Here is a 6330-nt window from a genome sequence, read left to right as displayed (position 1 = left end):
TTGACCTCATTATTTCTCATGTGGAAATGTTGTTTTGTAATCTGAACTGTGTCCCTGAGTTACCTTTGTTTGACCTCAGAGGTTGCACTGTTGTTTTATGACAGTGTTCTGCGGTCTGACTTAAATTAGTCCAATTTTGCTTTTTCATGTGCCCTTTGCTGGAGAAGGTTTCCCATGATTACTATGTCCTCTGTGGAAATTCAGGCTGTAAGAATTTCAGATTGGGCCTTTGATGAGCACCAACATCAAAACGAAATAAGTCGGTGAAAGGTGACAAGTGGCTGTGGGGGGCTTTGCTGAGGTGGGAATGGCAGGTGTGTGCTTTCCCTCCGCTGTGGCATACGCAGGGAAAGAAAAAAAAATGTTCCGAAACTATAGCGACAGATAAGAAGCGTGTGAAAAATCGATGGGGGAGCTCAGTTGTGACGCACTGACAAACTCTTGGAGGAACGCGACTGAGCAGGGAAGAAGGCTTTTAAAAGGACGCCCAAAGGAGATAAACCGGTGTTCACATGAGAACGGCGGTAGCCCCCTTTTCCTAAAGTCACCAAATCTGTTTGACTCAAACGCTTTGAGCAGTGGGAAAAAATAAAGAGGGGACCAGGGACGAACGGCGGAATCTCCCCCGCCTAAGTCCCCGTCTATTTATCACAGAGGTAATGATAAGAATCTGATTTGGGGATGGAGAGGGCGGGTGGTGGAGGTGGGGGCGAACCCTCGGATGGGTCACCGCCTCGCGTAGGGTGGTAACACGATCTGCAGGAGAGCGCTGATAAACACGAGACAATACGAAGGGGGTGGGGGGATGCTGAGGAGGCGCCTGGCAGATAAATAAAACAAACAGGGCTATAAAAGTGGAAAAAAAGAGGGAGGGGGGTGTCAGAGTCCAAACACCGGCAACATCACTACTAAGAATAGGAGCACAATGATGTCTGGAGGAGGCGTAGGAAGCAGAGGGATGCTGTGGAAGAGCAGATAAAGACAGTAAAGGGGGAGAGGAGGGATGACATTTTTTGGCAATGGCCTGCAGACAGGCAAAATGAACGACATGTACGACGTCAGCGATGCTGTTCGTCCATTATCGTCATATAAAGGAAGCAACATGTTCAGTCCGACATGCTCAATTTACAAGTTCTCCCATAGGAATGAATGGAGGAGAAAATTCATTCCTACATCTACGTACCTGTCAACCTGTATGTTTTTGCCATACAAAGTACGTTTAGTATGCATTTTAAGACGTGTACGACGTACAAGAAAATCTGTACGGGAAAAACGCAAATTTGTCAATTATGGGTACCATCCGGTATACACCGACTATCACGAAACGGCAAATCAATCAAGTTAAAACGAGTTCGCTGCAGTAGCATCTATCTCGGTATCGTTTTTTTTTTTTTTTTTTTCCGTTGCAAACAAAGCGAGTGGTTTGATGCTACTGTGCGCTTGCGTCTGCCGCCTGGGGATTTCCCATTGCATCCTTCCGATCACACAAAAGACGTGAAAGTAGCTGCCTCCGGTTTTTATGATTTAACGATGCATTTTGATACTAAAAACGTAGAAGTCTGTAAAACATATCGATCATACAATAGCATACAATAGAGAACACTATAGTAATTAAGCAACACTTGTAATGTAATCATTTATTAAGAAAATGTACATAATGATGTAACGAAACACGTACAATATAACATGTTAAACTACATAAATAAACATGAAATCAATGGTGGAAAAAATGGTGTATGATTATTTTGTATTTTGTAAGGGAAAATACGACAGTTTGTAAGGGCATGGAGCTGTGGAGGTTGACAGGAATGCATCTATTACCAGTGTTTGAAATAACGTCTGCCCGGAGGCCCGGGGCGTACCACTTTAACGTCGGGCGTACAACTTTCAAGACGTCTCGGCCCGGGTGGCCGACAACTTCTTCAAGAAAAAAAAAAAAAATAAAAAGATGATTTTTTTTTTTTTCAAATCAAATGTAATCTAATTAATCTAAGTGCCTTTCAAAACTCTCAAGTACACTTTACAGTCACGGTATAGTCCTAAGCACGAAACAGGCTTCTGTCATGTTGTCCCTGATCTACTGGTGAAAAGGATGCTTTGATCCACTCCTCTTTCATTTCGAACCGCTTCATCCAACAAAGAGGGTGCCTCAGATTGAATAACTGTCTGTGTCTTTGTGTTACCATATGATTTTTTTATTGAGTTTTTTTTTTGGTTTGGACTTCAAGATGGCTGCCTTTCCAGCAGCTCCTGTATTTTATTTTCTATCTATTTGAGTTTATATATATATATATATATATATATACAGTAAAGTCTCGTTATATCGATATTCAAGGGAGTCCGGAAAAATATCGATATAACCGGGACTATCGATATATCCGATATCGATATAACGAGACTTTACTGTATATATATATATATATATATATATATAATAAATATAATATATAATATATATTAAATATAATGTATATACATGTAATTATGAAAACAATGCAGTAAACCCTTAGGCCTAAATTCAGGTTCGGGGTGTACTTCTTGGGGTATTGTGTGGATTACAAGTTTTTAAATCACTCAAGTGTTGAGATAAGTGGAACGAGGCTAACAAATTTTCCACGTCAACTCTTACATGTGAGAATTTAACATTTGGGTGCAAGTGTTAGCAGAGATCGTGATTAGCTTTCACGGTCCAAAGAAAGTGATGTGACGGACCACATCTGTCCACCGGGCCTTGACTTTGACACCTGTGCAAACAACGGTTGTTCCCTTGAATTTTATATTCCCGTCAATCCACCTGAACTCATTCACTGCCATTCAATGATTTAATCAGAAATTGAAAATTGAAAAAAATGAAAAAAATATGACGTACAACACCTTTCCTGAATTTGTTTTTTCATGCTCGGGTGCTGATAAAGCACTGGCCACGGCTTCTGGCAATGTTTTTTCTTTTCCCTTTTTCCAATGTTAGCGCTTTGTTCCACCTGCAGCTGTTGTTAAAGCGCTATATAAACCAATCTGTATATATTGCATTGTCTTTTGGACAGCCGTCCTCATTTCAAGCTCATATAACTCCAGACCAATTTAACTTGGGAATTAACTATTTTTTTCTGGTGAAAGAAGAAAGTCTAAGGTTTCTTACGCTGCATTGAATGTTTATGTAGTCCTAAAACTAAATATTATGTGGGTCCCATCTCAAAACCCACCTATTTAAAATTGCATTTTCTGTGTAGATCGCTCTCGTTTCTTTTTATAATAATTTATAATTTTATTTATTGCATTCTATTTGTGATTGTATTTTATTTATTAAAGTACCTATACTTGTCTGTGACTGTAAAGTGTCCTTGAGAGCTTTGAAAGGTGCTTAAAATATAATGTATTATTATTATTATTATTATAAAACCCTTGGCACTGGTGTGAACATATTTTTGTTAAATGTGTGAGAATGTATTGATAGGACTTTTACATTCCATATTTACCCCGTGGATGCTACTGGGCATCTAAAGCCGATTTACTCGGACTACGTGAGGTCACTCGATGGCCCTCCGGGGCCCTCCGGAGTAACAACAGCTCAGACCACTGGGAATCTTTGCTCTCTCGCCGGTCTGGAAGTGAGGTCATGTTTTCCAAAACCCCGTTCTCATGTTGCCGGGCACACGCTATCAATATACTTTGTAAAAATACGTCCGAGCAGACACAAGAGCATCCTGTACCATCGGCAGCGCTAACAATGGACGCAAAACAAGCTGCTGATACTGTACGAGCCGGACCCTTGAAGAGATAAAAAAGCTGCCCAATGTGTGGCTTGTGTTTGCCTCCCACGTACAAGTGGATTAATGGCCGGAGCTGCTGTGTTGAGATGACTGATGACCCTCGAGCTTTGAAAGCTACCCCCACTCCAAGTAACCCTTTGCTGTCACTTGGCTGTCTCCGGCGGCGGGGGGTTCGCTGGATGGCGTCACCTCACTCTTATAGGAGATAAAGGTGACAAGATGATGTTTCACAGGCTCTGTTGTCAATCGATGGATGATTTAAAAAAAAAAACACCTGCAGAGAATCACATTCCTTCACCTTAAAGGACAACCGACGTCTCCAGACAAGTTGTGTCCGTAATTTGTAAAATGTCTTCAAATGACTTCTACTGAGCGTATTTTACAAACATTCCACTGCATATAGCTATATTTTACATTTTAAGACTCGCGCGGAATATTCAGGAAGTCTTGTTTTTGAGTTGGTGACGAGTCCTCACCCTACGTCACTGAAGGAACGCCCCTGACCGGAAAAAGGACATTGTCCTTCCATCAGGTCAATGCATTTTGCTGTATTTGTTTGGTCTGAAAACGTTGTGTTGCACCAAAAAGAGGCAGAAGCGGGCGACAAAGCTCCATGTAAGGAATTTATTTTATCATTTTCATCACATCATTTTATTCGGCCTATGAAAGCAAATCAAACATGGGAAATTCCATTGTGCTTGCTGCTAAAGTCCGAACCAAAATTTTACATTGTTCCATGTAAACCACAATAACAGTCATTATTTTTTACTTTTGAAAACTACTTATTTGTTAATTTGTTGTGCGCTTTATATGTAATATGTGGAGGAGATTAAACATTCTAATGGCTTCCCCAAATTCATAACAGCCCCCGATAGGAAACCACAACCACAATATGGCCCGCGGCAAAACAGTTTGACACCTTTGCTTTACACCACAGGTGTCAAAGTAAAGGCCCTCGGGCCAAATCCGGCCCGCCACATCATTTTCTTCGGCCCGCGAAAGCAAATCAAACTTGTTAAATTCCATGATGATTGCTAAAATCTGAGCCAAAATTTCATATTTTTGGATGTCAACCACAATAAAAGCCTTTATTCTTGACTTCAGATTTGAAAACGAGCTATTCATTAATTTGCTGTGTGCTCTATATGTAATATTTGAAGGGGTTTAAACATTCTAATGGGTTCCCCAAATTCATAACGGCCCTCGAGAGGAAACCATAACTACAATGTGGCCCGCGGCAAAAAATGACTTTGACACCCCTGCTTTACACCATATGTTGTTTTGATCGAGCTTTTGAAAATACAATTATTATTTTTATTATCATGGTTGTGGTTATGACAGCAGCGTGAATAGAAGCCATTGCTAATATTGCGACCCTACCTCATAGCAACCGTGCTGACTCCCGGTGCTGAAGTCATCAAAACACATAATTATGATGCCGCCTCGACGTGCCTGTTCATGACTGTCAACATCCGGATGTTGATTTGGATGTGAATCATGCCGCATTTATGGATTTATGACCTGTTTGTCACTCAGGGAGGAAATGGAAGACATACAGCTGCTGACATTCTGACTGATTTTTAGTTGAATGATGAAACGAGACAGATGTTGTTATATTCAGCTTGTCGTACTATTTCTTTTGAATTATAGTGGGTATGCTACTGAATTTTAACAGACAGCACTGCAACAGACTGTCGTACAAGTCCAGGGTCAGGCTCACCCACGAACCTAACAAGGATAAGTGGCGTAGAAAATGGTTGTTTGGAGCCCACCACCTGCACCTTCTTTCTATTTTGTTTATGTCTGCTATAATCCACTTGTTAGACAGGCTCGGTAGTCAAAAGTTGCAACATGTCATTTTTCTCCTGGAACTTTAGTAAGTATAATTTGACAACAATGTTGTATAAGTCTACCTTATGAGACCGAGAGACCTAAGAGGAGGTTTATGGATGTTATCAAAGAGGACATGGAGGTAGTGTGTGTGAGAGATGAGGATGCACAAAACTGGGTTAGATGGAGGACAGTCGTTCGCTGTGGCGACCCCTGAAGGAAAAAGCCAAAAGGAAAAGAAGTTTTGATAAGTCTACCTTTGCATCCGATTGTGTCCTTTTTAAAGATGACAGAAAAAAACAACCAAAGGAAAAAAAAATACTGAACAGACACTATTAACCTTACGAATGAGATACAGTGATACATATATAGGCTTACGAACTTAATTGGTTCCCAGAGAGTGTGTAAGGCGAAAAGTGTGTATCCCTAAAATTAATTTCCCATCGGAAACCATTAAAATGAGAATAATCTGTTTCCAGGTCCCCAAAAAACATAATTTTCTACTTTCTAATTTTCTAAGCCTTAAAACTACACAAAATATACCTTATTTCATGTATAACAAATGTGCTATGGTATTATCATTAAATAAATACACTGTACTATGACATAAAGTCATTTTATTTACCTTTGTGATGGTCGTTGATGGCTTGTTGGAATGGAGTGGCCGGTTTCATCAGCATTAAACACTTGATGAAGAACGTAGCCTTCTTCTTTCACCATCTTGAGGAAT

General features: G+C 40.3%; 1 long non-coding RNA gene across 1 annotated transcript in view; it reads right to left on the bottom strand.

Moving 5' to 3' along the window:
• Nucleotides 1-5715: 5715 nt before the first annotated feature.
• Nucleotides 5716-6330, bottom strand: part of LOC148900927 (uncharacterized) — a 100358-nt gene continuing 99743 nt past the window's right edge. Inside the window, exon 3 of the long non-coding RNA XR_016114498.1 lies at nt 5716-5813. This is a non-coding gene — a long non-coding RNA (uncharacterized LOC148900927). The remainder of the gene's footprint in view (nt 5814-6330) is intronic.

Source organism: Hippocampus bargibanti, linkage group LG03 (assembly GCF_051943395.1).
Source record: "Hippocampus bargibanti isolate YZ-2025 linkage group LG03, ASM5194339v1, whole genome shotgun sequence".
Taxonomy (NCBI): Eukaryota; Metazoa; Chordata; class Actinopteri; order Syngnathiformes; family Syngnathidae; genus Hippocampus; species Hippocampus bargibanti.
Note: the sequence above shows the minus strand (reverse complement) of the source record. Positions and strands in the feature narration are given on the sequence as shown.